At 43.9% G+C, this 16,055-nt stretch overlaps 1 long non-coding RNA gene across 1 annotated transcript in view; it reads right to left on the bottom strand.

Moving 5' to 3' along the window:
- Positions 1-15,688, bottom strand: part of LOC311521630 — a 79,336-nt gene extending 63,648 nt beyond the window's left edge. The window contains exon 1 of the long non-coding RNA XR_014711935.1: positions 15,311-15,688. This is a non-coding gene — a long non-coding RNA (uncharacterized lncRNA). The remainder of the gene's footprint in view (positions 1-15,310) is intronic.
- Between the last annotated feature and the right edge of the window lie 367 nt (positions 15,689-16,055).

Below are 16,055 nucleotides of genomic sequence, written 5' to 3'. Positions count from 1 at the left end.
GGTCAAGCTGTCCAAGTTGTCACTGACAACACCACTGCTATGTTTTATCTGAACATGCAGGGAGATACAAGGACATGTCAGCTGTGCCAAGAAGTAATCCACTTTTGGAACTTCTGCATAAAGAGCAGTATCTCACTCAACACCTCTAGCCTTCCAGGAGTGAAGAACACTCTAATGGATTCCCTCCGTAGGAACTTTATAGATCATCACGAGTGATCAATAAGAAGGAACTTTCTCCGGCAGATCTTTCATCAGTGAAGGTATCCTAAAATGGACCTCTTTGCAATCAATCTGATCATCAAGTGTGGGAGGATCAGCTCCAGGTCAGGTCAAAACCTGAATTCTCTGACAGATACCTTTCTTCTTTCCTGGTCAGGCCATGTGCTGTACACGGTCCCTCTGGCTCCTAGGGTAATCAGGAAACTAAAAAAGGCCAAGGCAACTTTAAACCTTATACCACCGGCCTGTCCAACATCCTACTGCTACACAGACCTACATGAGCTCTCAGTTTGACCACCCAGCTCTACATTTGGTTGAGGATCTTTTATCTCAAAACCAAGGCAAATCACTGCACACCACTTACAGTCTCTTCATGGATGATCTCTGGTTGAGCAATGAGGAGGGAGTTTGCTCTTGAGAGGTCCAAGGCATTCTAGTGAACAGCAGAAGAGATTCCACCAGAACTTTTATGCAGCCAAATGGAAAAGGTTTTTGGTCTGGGCACCCATCACCACAGAGATTAGACATAGAATATCTATTGCATCTGAAATCTTTTGGTCTCTATCAGTTCAGTGGCAGACACTCACCATTGTACAGGAAATAAGTTGGCGCTAGGACCCAGGAGGCGGCATCCAGCTGCAAAGGCAGCAGCCTGGAGCACAGGGGAAAAGCTGCTCTGTCCTGCCCCCTCCACTCCCCACGAATCAAAATGTGCCCGGGAGGCTCAGCGGGGGAAGGGCAGAGGCCCCTTCCCGGGCAGGCTGAGCTGAGCATGCCCTGCAGGGCAGGTTGGCACTCACAGAAATGGGGGGGAGCAGAAGTGGTAGGTAAATGGTGCCAACATTTTATTTATAACTATATCAAATAAGGCAGAAGCGGTAGGTATCACACAGGGTCACGTGCCCACACCTACCCTCTGTTTGTGAGGGCAATGCCCTCCTGTACCCCCCAAACTACGCCCATGAGTTCAAGTAGGGCAATTACTGTTACCACCTAAACTACTGGGATAGGCATTATTATATTGTGTTTCACAATGCTACATATGAAAAGTAAAACAAAAATTTGGTGCAGTGACATCACAAATGAGTCCTTCACATATAAATGTCTTGTAATTAGTTAGTACACTGGACTGTCCCTCCATGTTATAGGTTATCCTTAATATTGGTTATTACCATCTTGTAGACTTTTCTGGGCAGGAGACAGGAGCAGCTAGCTTCTCTGTTCCATTGGATTGGCTTGAATCTTTCTGGCCACCCACTGGGATTGCGATGTCAAGACATTTCTAGCATAACAAGCCATGTGTGATGCTCTTTTAGGTTTGCATTGCTGCATGACTCACCAGTAGCTTACATAGTTCCAGTTATATTTATAGCTGCTGTCTTCCAGATACTCTACTGAATGGACAGGAACCAATTTATTAAGTATTGCAGTGTCAGGATTCAATACTGGTAACCAGATACTGAACAAGATTGTTTTGAATCACATGTGCCTCAGTTAGAGTGCAGTGTCACGGACCTCAAATTATGACTGGAACTAACAGAAAATGTGTCTATACAAATTGCAAGTTGCATACAGCCGTGCTACACTGAGTTGATTAGACTCAAAGACAGGGGGAATGGATGCAGGGTACATTACAGCTCCAAAGGTACACCAAACCCTTTTCCCTTTATACACTTTACACATTCCATTGCATTTACTGTAAATTGCGTCACAGATTTCTGGCTTGGCTTGGTTGCTTTGCGGGAACCAATCCCTGTGCAGCATGTGTTGTTCACCCCGTGGCACTGACCTTGGTTCAATTTGCTTTTTAGCTCATCTTTACCGTCTTCGTCCCCTGTTACCTAGTTCATAGAAAAGAATTCTCTGAGCGTTTTCCCTCTTGTATGAGTTGACTCAGATATTCTGTCTTCTTAGCCTACTGACTTATTTACTTATCTTATTTAGCACAAACGGTCTGTTTTCAACCTAATAATTTATTTCCTTCCCTAATCCTATCTTTCAAAAAATGGGACCTCCCCCTATGTGTTAATTACTTATATCAGGCCAGGCAGCTACTTAAAAGTTTCTTACCCAACAGCACATTCCCAAGCCCACAGTCACACTGTCGGGAGTGGCTCACCACTGAGAGTGCTAATTTCAGGGCAGACTGTCAGAAAACAGGGCACGTACCCCAAACTGGTGGTATATTCTATAAGTAGATTTCACCAAGCCAGTAACAAATGTGAACTCCTGGATCACTGTACCAATCTTACATGGAGTCACAGGCAGTCCTCTTGGACTCTCCAGCCAATCTTACCTCCAAGACAAACTGGACTTTGTGATAATGGTCACATGAACCAAAAATCACACCACTTCAGGTTACTCCCAACTCCAAAGGGACAGTCACTTACCCCTAGGTTAATTGGTATTCAGGATCTTACCCAGTGACAACGCCAGCAGCCAATTCTCTAGCAAACTAACAAAAGATGTATTAGTTAAGAAAAGAAATGAGAGTTAATGAGAGGTTAAAGCAGGTAAAATACATTAACAGGTGAGTCAAACTTTATAAGTCCAAAATGATAGCAGAGATATAGTAATCTGCCAATCTCCAAAAGTCCCTTGGGGTTACCCAGAATGGCTCGGGGGATCTCAGTATTTCCACCCTTCTGGAATCCAAACAGTCCAGAGATGAAGGACCTTTCCTTGAATCCATCTTCTATATCTCCTTTACACAGAAAGCTAGCTGACAGCTTCTGTACCCACATGGACCTTCCTTTGGCTGTGAGTGAAGAATGCAGATCGAATGCTAGTACATTAATTAACAAAGAAGTATATGGCAATAATACAGTTGCTTTTACACAGTAGCCAAATTCATCTATATTTCAGTGATAAAGATTCAGAACCACAGGCAAAGGAACTTACTTTCATCAAAAAGAACAGGAGGACTTGTGGCACCTTAGAGACTAACCAATTTATCTGAGCATGAGCTTTCGTGAGCTACAGCTCACTTCATCGGATGCATACCGTGGAAACTGCAGAAGACATTATATACACAGAGACCATGAAACAATACACATTGTAAGGAGAGTGATCACTTTAGATAAGCTATTACCAGCAGGAGAGTGGGGTAGGAGGAGGTATTGTTTCATGGTCTCTGTGTATATGCTCAAATAAATTGGTTAGTCTCTAAGGTGCCACAAGTACTCCTTTTCTTTTTGCGAATACAGACTAACACGGCTGTTACTCTGAAACCTTACTTTCACCAATGATACATATTTTTAAACAACATTTAGACCTGGCCCACCAGGTGCACTTGGCCCGGAGGCGTTTCTATAATGTGTCTACAGATGATTGCATACTAAATTGTCCATATATGGTAGACGGGGATGTAGTTGACCAATCTGTTATTTATAAAGCAATTCATTTCTCTTTCTTGATACCCAGAGGTTTCTTCCCTCTGCTACTCCTGAGGGCATTCTGCACCAAAAAAAAAATTAAAATTCTGTGACAAAAAATAAAAATTATGCATATAATATTTTAAAATTCTGCAAATTTTATTTGTCAAATAAATGTGGAGGCTCCAGCATGGCACTGGGGAGCACAGGCCACTGGCTGCACAGAGGTGGGAGATCACCGTGCAGCTCCAACACAGGACACGGACTCAGCAGTGAGGATGCACCCAACCCTGACACAGCGCGAGGACAGGACCGGCCCCAGAAACACCCCAGCGCCCTGCCCCTCCATGCCAAGTGCACCAGGTGTGGGCAGGCAGGCTCAGCAAGGCAGGGTCCAAGTGCGGAGGGGGTTAATGTGGGGCATCCAGGTGTAGGTTGACAGGGTTCTGTGTGGGGCAGTCAGGGAGCGGGCAGCTCAGTGGGGGATCCTGGTGAGGGGGGGGGGATCTGGATGCACAGTGGCTTGTTGGGGAGTTCTGGGTGCAACGGTAATGGGACTCTGCAGGGAGGGTCAAGGTGAAGGTGGTTGGGGCTGAGCCGGGGTGGGTGTCTTGGGGGGGGGGGGATAGAGCTCAGCAGCGGGGGTGGGGTGTGAGGGGCAAAGTGGTGGAGTCCAGATGCTGGGGGAGTGGGGCTCAGTGGAGTGGGAATCCAGGTGTGGATGGCTCATCGGGGTGGTCCAGGTTCCGGGGGAGTGGGGCCCATCGGGAGAGTCCTGTGTGCAGGGGGGGTGAGGCTCAACAGGAGGGCCTGGGTATGAGGCGATCTAGATGCACAGGGGTTGGGCGGATGTGGGAGCAGCTCTCTGTACAGGGATCCCTCCCCCTGAGGAGCAATGGGTGCAGCAAGCGTAGTGGGGTGGCAGGAGGAGTTTCCAGAGCTTCCTATAGCCAGAGGAGAAATCTGGGGGTGGGTCTGACAAGACCCCAGATGCCGTGCAGGAGAAGAGGAAGTTCCGTCCTCCCCAGCCCAGCCAGGAGTAGCAGCTGAGCCCAGTGCAAGGTAGGAGCCACCGGCCGGGTCTTCCCCAGTCCCACCCCTCGCACCACTGTGATTTACCTCTCTTCCGGATGCCCTGGGCACCCAAAACATACTGCTGGGGAGGGTCGCATGACCGCTCTTGTGGCTTCCCTTTGCTTCCCCATCAGAAAGTCATTTTTTTTGCATGGAAGCAAATCAATCTGCGGGAGACATAATTTCTGCGCGTGCACAGTGGCACAGACTTCCCCCAGGAGTACTGTGCACTGATATCTCCTGGTGTCTTCGGGTCTGTGGGATCCACCCTTAAACAGCTTAAGTTGGTTAGCATAATAAGATTTTTGATTGTTTGTTTTATAATTCTCTTTTTTTCAGTAACCCAAATTTAATACACAGAATAACTTAGTTTGTTAATAGGGACCAAGTCTTTTATAATACAAGCTATGCTTTTGTTCTTATTTTTCTCAATTCTTTAGCACAAACAGACCTGTATTAAATATTTTTGAAGTTGTTGCATAGATATTCCTTTTAACTGAAGAGGTGCATTTGTGGAAGAAATGCAGCCTTCACTCTTAGGTTGGTTGCAGCAAGTCAGAGACAGTTTTTATTCTCTCGCAATTGCAAGGAGGAGAGAGTGCACACTGACAGGCATTCACCCTGTCTAGGCAGGTCTCTCAAAAGATAAACAATGAGGGCAAGCATTTATACCTTTTGTTACATACAGTAATGATCAACAGCTGCATTTTGTTTATACATATTCCTTCCTAATATCTTATTTTTCTCAGCAATTTCTGCTGTAGTCTACATTTCATTCTTATCTTACACAAGGTCAAACAACATCTCTTACAGTTCTTTCCCACTAGCTTCCCACTCGCCCAGGCCTTGCTTTAAGTCTCGTGTTAGGACGGTTAGAGTTAGTTTTCTCTGAAAGAGCAGGAGTCAGGCTAAGAGGCCTGCATCCAAATTCCCTTTATCCTCACTTCCACACTCCCCCGTTTCGTGCTTCTAGCACAACTATTATGCTTAAATCTCTATATTCATCAAACCTTGTATGTCAGGTTCCAAATTAAATGATTTAGCCTTATGTGCTTTGATTGGATCCAACGACAATGCATGGTTAGTATGAACATGGAAGGTCTTATGATTATTACATCCTTTACAACAACATAATCCGAAACTAAACAACAACAATAAAAGCAATAACGTTCCCATAGTAATAATATAATGGGGTTGTCGCACAACCTTAGTCACAAAAAATAGTTAGTACATAAAATAGACACTCTATAGGCTGTATGAAAAGCATACTTTTCAACTTGATATATATTTTGGAGCATATGAATTTGCCCTTGTAATTCAGAGATTTTCTGAACCCCTGGTAGGAGTGAAAGCAAATTTTGGAACCGGTCAGGTACTAAGGCAGTCCAATTAAAGGGTATCTGAAACCTAAGGGCTGATTGTAAAATAATTGCCTGCAGCAGTGGTGAAATTAAAATGTATGTCTTGTAAAGTGATGGCCTTAACATGCACACAGCTGTCATTAGCTTGGAAAAGCAGGTGTTCTGTCAGGGTAGTTCCTTGTCCCATATCCTCCCAACAAACGTTGTCATGAATAGTGACAACTTCTCCTAGCTTCAGCTTTTGTACCCACTGAAGCTGTGGGGGTTCTAACAGCCAGAGTGTCCATTGACTCCCTATCGCTATCCACATGTCGGGTGTTATTCCAGGAGCACTGACTTTAAATTGATTAGGTATACCAAGTATTTAATTTCCCAAAAATCACGGTGAATTATCCAATCCCACATGCATCCTCCCCACGGACCAAGCAGGATTCAGTATGTGGGAGCCCAAACCCCTCCAACCGGTCCGTATGCTTGCAAGCAGCACAGCGAACATCTGCACCTCCACCCAGAAAATCTCCAACTATGTCTCCATGGCCACAGATCAGGTGACACTCCTGAAGTATCTGTAAGGGCAGTGGGCCAAGCCTAATGCTCAAAATCACTCCGAATGGCCATCAGCTGGTCATTCAGAAAATTCTAAATTTCTGAACATGCCAGTTCCACTGCCATTCCTTCCCAGTCTCAGTGATATTCAATACCATCCCTATCGACAGCTTCCGGGTCCTTGACCTAAGGGCAAATATAACATGTAATTCACCAACCCCAGCCTGTACCTGGGTCAACTGTGCTCTAGTAATAAGACCTGTGGCTTTTTCCAACGATCCTAATTTCTCTTCATGTTGTTGGCCTTTATAAATATTCCAAATTGCTGCTTCACTATTGGCACCATCCCATAGGTGTCCAGCCAAGTCCCTCTTCTCTCTAAAGGAAACCCAGGCCCTTTGCTGTGCTAACCTAATGGCAGCCCCTTTTGAGCAATCTGGATATGTAGAGGTGACCTGAAAACTGGATAAGGGCAGTGTGAATTTTATAGTCCCACAGTCCATCGATATCCTAACACATTTCTCTTTGGTGAAGTACCATACCACATCTGTCGGCTAAACTCTTTCATATACTTCCAAGAGGCATTAGAATTAATAGCATAGGTATATTGCAATATGGTACAGATTAAATTATTAGCTACTGGAATGATTTCAGTACAGGTAAAAGTTCCGGTGGCAGAACAGATTCTTTGGGTATTCGTTTGATTATTCACTAATTGGGTGACCAAATAACAATAAGGGTCTCATTCATCTAACATACTGCAGACTCCAGGAACGGCCATCATATCTACCTCGCTATAGAACCCATTAATCTCAATTTCTGATTCTTGGGGCTCATCTGTAGTGATATCATCTATCTCTATTTCCACCGACCTATTTGTTTTCCACTCAATTGTTCGCTCATACGAACCATTCTGAACCTTAAAAAAAAATCTTTCTGATCAAAATTTCAATAAATCACTAAGATGTGAAGGCCTTGGCCAATGGGTTTCATTAGAATATACAGTATTGTCTGTAATTGGGTAAATTACAGGGGGCGGGGGGGTAGCAAAGGTGGAGGGGATGGTGGGAGTAATGTTCGTGGCAGCAAGGCATCTTTGGGGTTCGTCATCGGGAAGCCAATTAGGGAGGGCAGCGCATGCTGGTGGTACTTGTCCGTAGGCACAAAGCCCAGACCCTGGAATAAACCCAAACCACCACTCAATACCACAGTCCCAAGCGCGGTTCCCACAAGTTTCTCCCTGCCAGGTTACGATACTCCATCTCTTCCACCAGGGCCAATTTTTAATGTCTTTTGTAGTTAAGAATCCCTGGACTTTGGCAGTTTCAGTGGAACGAACGTACCTTCTTCTTTCCTGGAACAGTCGTGGTTCAGCATCATACAGGGAGAGGTTACCAGCACGTCACCCTGTAATAGCTGGGTTCCTCCAGCAGATGGTGAATGTATGGTGGTTCTGTTAGTGGATAAGGGAGAGGTTAGCAGCACTTCACCTTGTCCTTTTCTCCTGCTATTTAGGAGGAGGAAAAGAAGTACCAGAAGGAGGGACAGGCTGATCAGCAGTCGGAGGGTCATCTTGAGGTGGAGGGGCCTTCTTGCAGTGAGAAACATGGGTCCAGGCAGGCAGGCAGGCAGGCAGTCCTTGGCACTTCACAGCGGTGTTGGTAGTTAACAGGACTTGGTAAGGGCCTTTCCAGCACGGGGTCAGAGTGGTCTTTCGCTGATGGATCTTTATGTAGACCCAGTCTCCTGGTTCCAACGAGTGGCAGGGTTGCTCAGGATCCTTGGGTAGTACTTCTTTCACCTGTGTATAAAAAGACCTGACACATTTCATTAGTGCCTGGCAGTAATTAAGCATTGTATCATCCATTAAATGAATGGTCAGCGGAGGTGCCGCTGGAATCCGCATCAGGCATCCTGTCAGAATCTCATGAGGGCTGAGTCCAGTCTTTCGATTGGGAGTTGCCCTCATACTCATCAATGCTAATGGGAGGGCATCTGGCCACTTTAAGTTCATCTCAGCACAGATCTTGGCCAGTTTATTTTTCAAAATCCCATTTTGACGTTCCACTGTCCCAGCAGACTGCAGGTGGTGGGGACAGTAGAGATTGCGTTGGATCTGCAAAGCTGCACATAACTCCTTTACAATCTGTCCAGTCAGATGAGTTCCACAATCACTGTTAATACTCACAGGTATGCCAAATCGCGGTACAAAATCCTTAAGCAAAAGTTTCACAACAGTCTTGGCATCTGCCTTTCTGTAAGGGAAGGCCTCAACCCAATTTGAAAATACATCAACTAAAACGAACACATACTCATAATTACAACATTTAAACATTTGAATAAAATCAATCTGAATATTTACAAAAGGTCCCCAGGGAGGGGGAAGTGCTACCTGCCTAACTTTAACAGTTTTACCAACATTATGCTGCTGGCAGATCTCACATTGTTGGCAGTAGTGCTGGGCCACAGGGGAAAAATCTGGTGCAAACCAGTCTCGTTTAACTGCAGCAATCATCCCCGCCTTTGCTCATGGACACTTACCTAGCAGGGAGGGGCCCTCTGCTTGGGCACAATGGCCAGTTTTGGATCCATCAGGATCCATCCATCCTGATGGATGTGAAGTGCACCCAGTAGAACTCCAAGAACATTTCTCAGCTTTTGGCACAGCCTCTGTCACGTATATTAAAACCTTAGTATTTCCTGATAGTATCCAAAACACTTTGTATTTCAAGCTGAATAAAACAAGTATCTGCATTTAGTTCTAATCCTTCCATTGGTTTTGAACTAGGCTGTCCTGTAGAAAATTAAAACACAACAATTCTAGTCACAAGACAAAACACCACAAGGACATAGAACACAGAACACAATGTCTATTGTGCCAGTAAATGCATGGTATATTGGATTGCTCTTTAGCTGGCATTAGTGTGGTGTTTAGATGTTGCTTGTAATTATCAGAATTGGGAGCACTGGCTGTTGGGAGTCTGAAAGGACAGGAAACAGGAAGGAGGGGGAGGAGCTGAGAGGCTGGGAGAGAGCTACAGAGGGTGCAGAAACAGCTTGGTAAAGAGGTTTCCACTTTGAAAATAAAGTCCTGTTGAAGCTTGTTAGTACCTCGCCTGGTTGTTACAACATTCTGGCGACGAGGAGGGATGTTCTGCCTCTCAACCCACCTGCACCCTTTCTGCAAAACCCAGGTGAGCCTCCAATTGCTTTTACTACCTGGATCCATATGTTTGAGACTTATCTGCTTGCAATCAGTGCTACAGAGATTTCTGAAGTAAGAAAGCATGCTCTGCTAATCCACTGCCTTGGAGCAGAAGGGCAGTGTATATTTTTACACTTTTCCCCTTGCAGATGATAAATATGAGACTGAACTCACTGCATTAAAGACATTTTTGTGCCAAAAGTGAATGTAGTAGCTAATCGCTACAGATTTCGCCAGCGTGAGCAGAAACCAGAGGAAACTATAATGCAGTATATTGCTTCTCTGAGGCGTCTGATTGTAATTTGTGACTCTGGGAATATGGCAGATGAGATGATTAGAGACCAGCTCATTGAGAAAACAATCATGCTTCATGTAAGAGAACACTTACTTCTAGAACCACAACTTACACTAGAAAAAGCAATAACCATTGCTACTCAGATTGAGTCAGCTACACCTGAAGCCAAAATAATGAGAAAGGATACAGGAGGCACAGTCCAGGCTGTGACTTCTTTGTAGAAAAGTTCACTACCACTGCAGACACACAGTTGCAAGAGGAAAACTAATGAAAAACCACCGAATCAGCAAATTCAAAATACAGTAAAAGCATGCTTTCGTTGTGGATCCTCACAACACCTTGCAAGCTACACAGGATGTCCGGCAAAAGTAGCTCAGTGCAATCATTGCAAAAAGATTGGACGTTTTGCTAAAGTATGTCGCAGTAGGCAGTTCAATCAACAGGTGCATGCAGTTACAATACCAGATGTTACTGTGCTGAGCGTGGACAAAATCATTACTGCACATATTCCAGAACAGATAAAGTGCACTGTAAACGTTTCCGCCATACCCTCAGGCAAATCACACTCTATTCAGCTAATGTTGGACACTGGCTCAGCAGTATCTATACTACCTGATTCCATCTAGCTGCATTACTTTAAAGATGTGCCTCTTACAGAATCCAAACTTCACTTGATGTGCTATTTGAAAAACCATATTCCAGTACATGGCTGCCTGCCAGTAATAGTTACTTTTGGTGATCGCTGTGTAACTGCAGAGTTCTACATTGTCCACAAAGGCACTCCTATCCTTGGCAGAGATTTATTGACTGCTTTAAATCTCAGGGTAGTTAATGGACAAATTGATCTTCCTCAGCATAGCACTCTTGCAGTACACACACCAGTTTCATCTGGGACCCAACATCAGGTTGAGGAGAAACTCGGCTGTGCTTAAGGGTTTCTGCATAAAATTAAAATGCGGAATAATGTGATGCCTGTACGACAGAAGTTATGGTGCCTACCATTTTCAGTCAGGGAAGCTGTTTCAGAGAAACTTTAAAAACTTGTTCAAAAGGACATTATTGAAGAGATCGACTCCTCGGAATGGGTTTCACCTATAGTAGTGATGCAGAAGAAGGGTGGAGGCATTCGCCTTTGTGTGGACTTAAAGGGAGCCAAATAAAGCTATTGTGATTGACAGTCATCTTCTTCCTCACATAGAAGAGGTATTTGCAGAACTCCGTGGAGCAAAGATGTTTTCTACTCTTGATTTGCAGAGCGCATACCACCAGGTTATGTTGCATGAAGATAGCAGAGACTTCTCAGCATTTATTACACACGAGGGACTATTTTGTTTTGAATGTGTTCCATATGGTCTCACATCTGCCCCAAGTGCCTTTCAAAAATGATGTAATTGATTCTGAAGAATCAACATGGAGTTCGATGATATTATCGTGTTTGGAAATACTTCTGAGGAGCATTACAATAACCTGCAGTCTGTACTAAACTGCATCAGCACAGCACAGCAGGCCTCCAGCTCAATAGGTCCAAATTTAAACAAACAGCTCTCCTTTCTAGGGCATACAATTTCACAGGCTGGACTAAAACCTGAAACAGATCATATCCTGGCAATTTCAAATTGCCTCCAACAGATTTGCAAACCTTACGTTCCTTCTTGGGTCTTACCTCCTGGTTTGCAAAATTCATTCCCAATTATGCTTCTGTCATTGAACTGTTACAGGAATTACTATGGAGAAGTTCAACTTCAGTGTGGACAACGGATGCACAAGCTAGTTTCTAAACGGTGAAAGACTTGATTGTACATGGTCCAATACTTACACTATTCAGTCCTGCACTGCTCACAATTGTAACTACTGATGCTTCTGATTATGGACTTGGGGCTGTTCTTACACAACTGCATAAGGAAAACACAGAGAGGACTGTTGCATTTGCTTCAAGGACACTAAGTAATGCTGAGAGAAAATATTCTACAGTCGAAAAAGAAGCACTTGCTTGTGTCTGGGCTACTGAAAAATGGAGAACTTACCTGTGCGGCCGCGCGTTTAAGTTGCGCACAGACCACAGCCCTTTGACGACGTGGCTCACCACGAAAGGACTGGGAAGAGCAGGATACCGTATTGCTCGATGGTCTGCAAGATTACTCTCTTTCAATTATGAACTGCAATATATGCCTGGAAACCAGAATGTGGTCGCTGATTGCCTTTCTCGCCTGCCTTTGCCTTCACCAGATGGTCCACCGGAGGATGAGGATGTAGTGGTTGAGCTTATTACAAGCACTCTTATTGCAGTTACAAGAGAACAATTTCAAGATGCTTGTTCAGCGTGTCCAATTCAACAAAAACTATGGGAATTTCTGACAAAGAGATGGCCTAGTCATCCTAAAAACCTTGACCCAGTTTTGCTGCCTTATTTTAGATTTCAGGATTAACTTTCTTTGTTTGATGGCTGTGTGCTACGAGGTACACACCGGCTCCTTGTGCCAGAAGAATTACAGTCAAAACTCATACACCTGGCACACGGTACTCATCAAGGAATTGTCCGAACCAAACGACGACTACAGGATCTGTATTGGTGGCCAGGGATGGACTCTCAAACTGAAGCACTCATAAAATCCTGTGTCACTTGCCAAATGAATGATAAAACAGCAGTGACATGTACCCCTCCATTACAGCCTGTTCCTCTTCCTGAATCTGCATGGGAAAAAGTGACAATTGACATTGTAGGACCCTTTGATACTGCTCCAATTGACTGCCGTTATGCCATCACTTGAATAGACTATTTCAGTAAATGGCCTGAGATAGCATTTACATCACAAATCTCTTCTGCTACAGTAATTAAGTTCCTGTCTTCAGTTTTTAGCAAGGAAGTTAACCCCAGAGAACTGGTTTCAGATAATGGTAGTCAATTTACTTCCCTGGAGTTTGAAACTTTTCTAGCACAGAGGAACATTTTACACAGAAGGTCATCCCTATATTACCCTCAAGCCAATGGGGAAATGGAATGGTTTAATAGAAGTTTGAAAGAGAGTTTGCAAATGGCTAAACTGGAAGGGTGATTGTGAATACCCTTCACTACTGATTTCTTGCAAGAATACCGGGCTACACGACATGCCACAATGCAAAGATCACCCGCAGAGTTACTGCATGGGAAACAGATGAATACTAAACTGAACATTGCTGGATTGTTAAAGGCACGACCTGATGCCCCAAACGAGGATGATGTGAGAAAAACAGTTGAACAGAAACAAGCAAAGTCTAAGGCTTTCACAGACAAGCGGCGGGGTGCTAAGGAACCAAAGTTTGAGTGTGGTTCCTTTGTTAGAATATGAAAACCTGGAATTTTATGCAAAGGGGACCATAAATTCACAGCTCCTCTTAAAATCATAGAGAAGGGACCTTACATCTATCGACTTTCTGATGGGCGGGTATGGAATGCTTCTTATCTTGCACATGCCTATGCACCAAGAGGAGATTATGCCAACACCCAGTCTGCATTGGATGACTTCACCGTAGTACCAACACAACAAGACATTGCACTGGAACTGGGGCTTGAGAGACGGCCTGTCAGACCCAGACAACCACCTGTCTGGACTAGAGACTGTTATGTAGTATCCACAGTGTTTTCAGTGTAATATTTCTGCCAGCAGTGTAGTGACTTGTTTCATATTTGTTCCTGTGGTTAGAACAATAATGTTTATTTTAATTGGGAGAGTTTCTTAAGAGAGGAGGGAATGTGGTGTTTAGATGTTGCTTGTAATTATTAGAATTGGGAGCACTGGCTGTTGGGAGTCTGAAAGGACAGGAAACAGGAAGGAGGGGGGAGGAGTTGAGAGGCTGGGAGAGAGCTACAGAGGGTGCAGAAGCAGCTTGGTAAAGAGGTTTCCACTTTGAAAATAAAGTCCTGTTGAAGCTTGTTAGTACCTCGCTTGGTTGATACAACAATAAGCTTTTTCTAATTTTCTTGAAAGACAAAAACGTATTTCCACCCCTTCTGGGGCAGTCATTGTTTAAAATATTTCTTTCTTATACAAATACCCTTGCTGATTGCAGGTAAAACAGAGGAATTACCCCCATATTTTCCTGTGTTTGTTTTATAGGCAGGTAATATTTCAATGACTTCTATCTTTATCATTTAGGTGATTTGCATTAACACAGATGCTTTCGGTTTGCTTTTGGATTCAAAATTATCAGCCACTTAGAGACTTGGTCTCTGAAGGACACAATTAACTTTTAACTCCTGCTTTCAAAACACACAGTGATTTGAAAAGGAAAAACACAACGTATTGTGGCTCCCCTTTGGCAAAGTGACCATTTGATTACACAGAGCCACCTTAAGGCTTAGTGTGGGGCATGGTCTTTTTCTTTTTTACTACAAACTCTTATCTGCTGTTTTGTTACCAAAAACAGATTTAAAATATTTTCCCATTCTCCTGGCTTTGACTGCCCTGCTGCAGCCACAACTTTGGTCTTTGTTTAAAAACATTTCACATCTTGTAAAGCATTAAGTTACTTTAAGGATTAAATGCTAAATACCAAAATTAAACAACACTAGTTTCCTGTATCTGGCAAAAGTATTTCTCGGTTTTACAACTTTAAAACAACACCAATTCATCTCAGACTTATAAAACAAAAATTGTACACACCAGGAGTGTTCTTTTAGCAAATTCAACTAACTTCTTCATAGTCAAATGATTCTACTTAAATAACCTCTTTGCCTGGATTATTTACAGACATTCCTTTGGAAAAGGGCCCATTTCTCCTTCAGAATGGCTGCAAAGAAACCAGGAATTTTCTTTTCATAACACCTTTTCTCTTTTCACATTTCTACAAAGTTTCACTGCTTAATTCCTTCCATAACACCTTCATCAACTCAGATTTTACCATTCCAAGTATTATTTTAGGGATCTGAATTTCCCACATTTGCATTTACTGCGTCCTTTACTTCTGCCACTATGCTTTCAAGAGGCAAAGAGTCCTGTGGCACCTTATAGACTAACAGACGTATTGGAGCATAAGCTTTCGTGGGTGAATACCAACTTCGTCGGATGCAAGTAGTGGAAATTTCCAGAGGCAGGTATAAATATGCAAGCAATATTGGAAATTGGCATTTTAACTGTTCAGTTTTCTCTAGCTATCAGGTACACATCTCTTCCCGTTTCTGCAGCTCCTCTTATTGCCCGGTCCTGCTATGACTGGGGGTAGACCCACCAGCACCCTTTTTTTCCCCCTTCATACTCACAAACACACTGCCCGGGCTGGCCAGGAGGAGAGAAAGAGAGGTGGACGGGAGGTTATCCTGTGCACCGGTTGTCCAGAGGTGCACTGCAAAAAAATCTCCAACTTGCTTCTGCTCTTGGGGTTTTGTTTTGTTTTTTCCCCTGGAGTCTCTTGGGGTGTCCCTTTCAGAGACCTTTGCTCACTATTCCAGTCCAAGCCGGCTGCCTGTGGCTTCTTCAGTATCCCCAAACCACATCAGCTCCAGGGTTGCAAAGGCAGACTGTTTGGTCTCACTGGGCAGCCAACCTTTGCAAATTGTAATCTCAGTGCTGTAACTTGTGTTGCCTTTGTTTGCCTCTGTCTATATTTTTCACAGCCAGCTGGGTTTTTTTTGGTGCTTGGCATGCAGAGCAAGGCAGACTGTATTGATTCTTGACCTTGAACGCAGACCAGCTTTCTCTTTATCTCTAGGCCAAGCTGAATTTTTAAATTAACCTATTTCTTTCCCTCTTCACTTTCAGCCTTAACTAATTGGGGATATAAAGAAGCCAAGGGAGTTAATAAAGTGGTTTGGGCAGGGAGGCATCCGGATGCTTTGCATTTAATTTTCAAATCCTGTACTTGAGTTTTTAATTTTTTCTGGGAGTCCTTCAGACTCTGCACTCGAGACTCATGGAGTCTCTTTGTAGCTTCCTCCCACCAATAGACAAATTGCTCCCACTGTGTATCAGAGGCTTTTGGTGATATAAGGGTTCCTCTGAGGTATG

The sequence above is a fragment of the Lepidochelys olivacea genome (genome assembly GCF_965140295.1).
Source record: "Lepidochelys olivacea isolate rLepOli2 genome assembly, chromosome: 6".
Classification (NCBI taxonomy): domain Eukaryota; kingdom Metazoa; phylum Chordata; order Testudines; family Cheloniidae; genus Lepidochelys; species Lepidochelys olivacea.
Note: the sequence above shows the minus strand (reverse complement) of the source record. Positions and strands in the feature narration are given on the sequence as shown.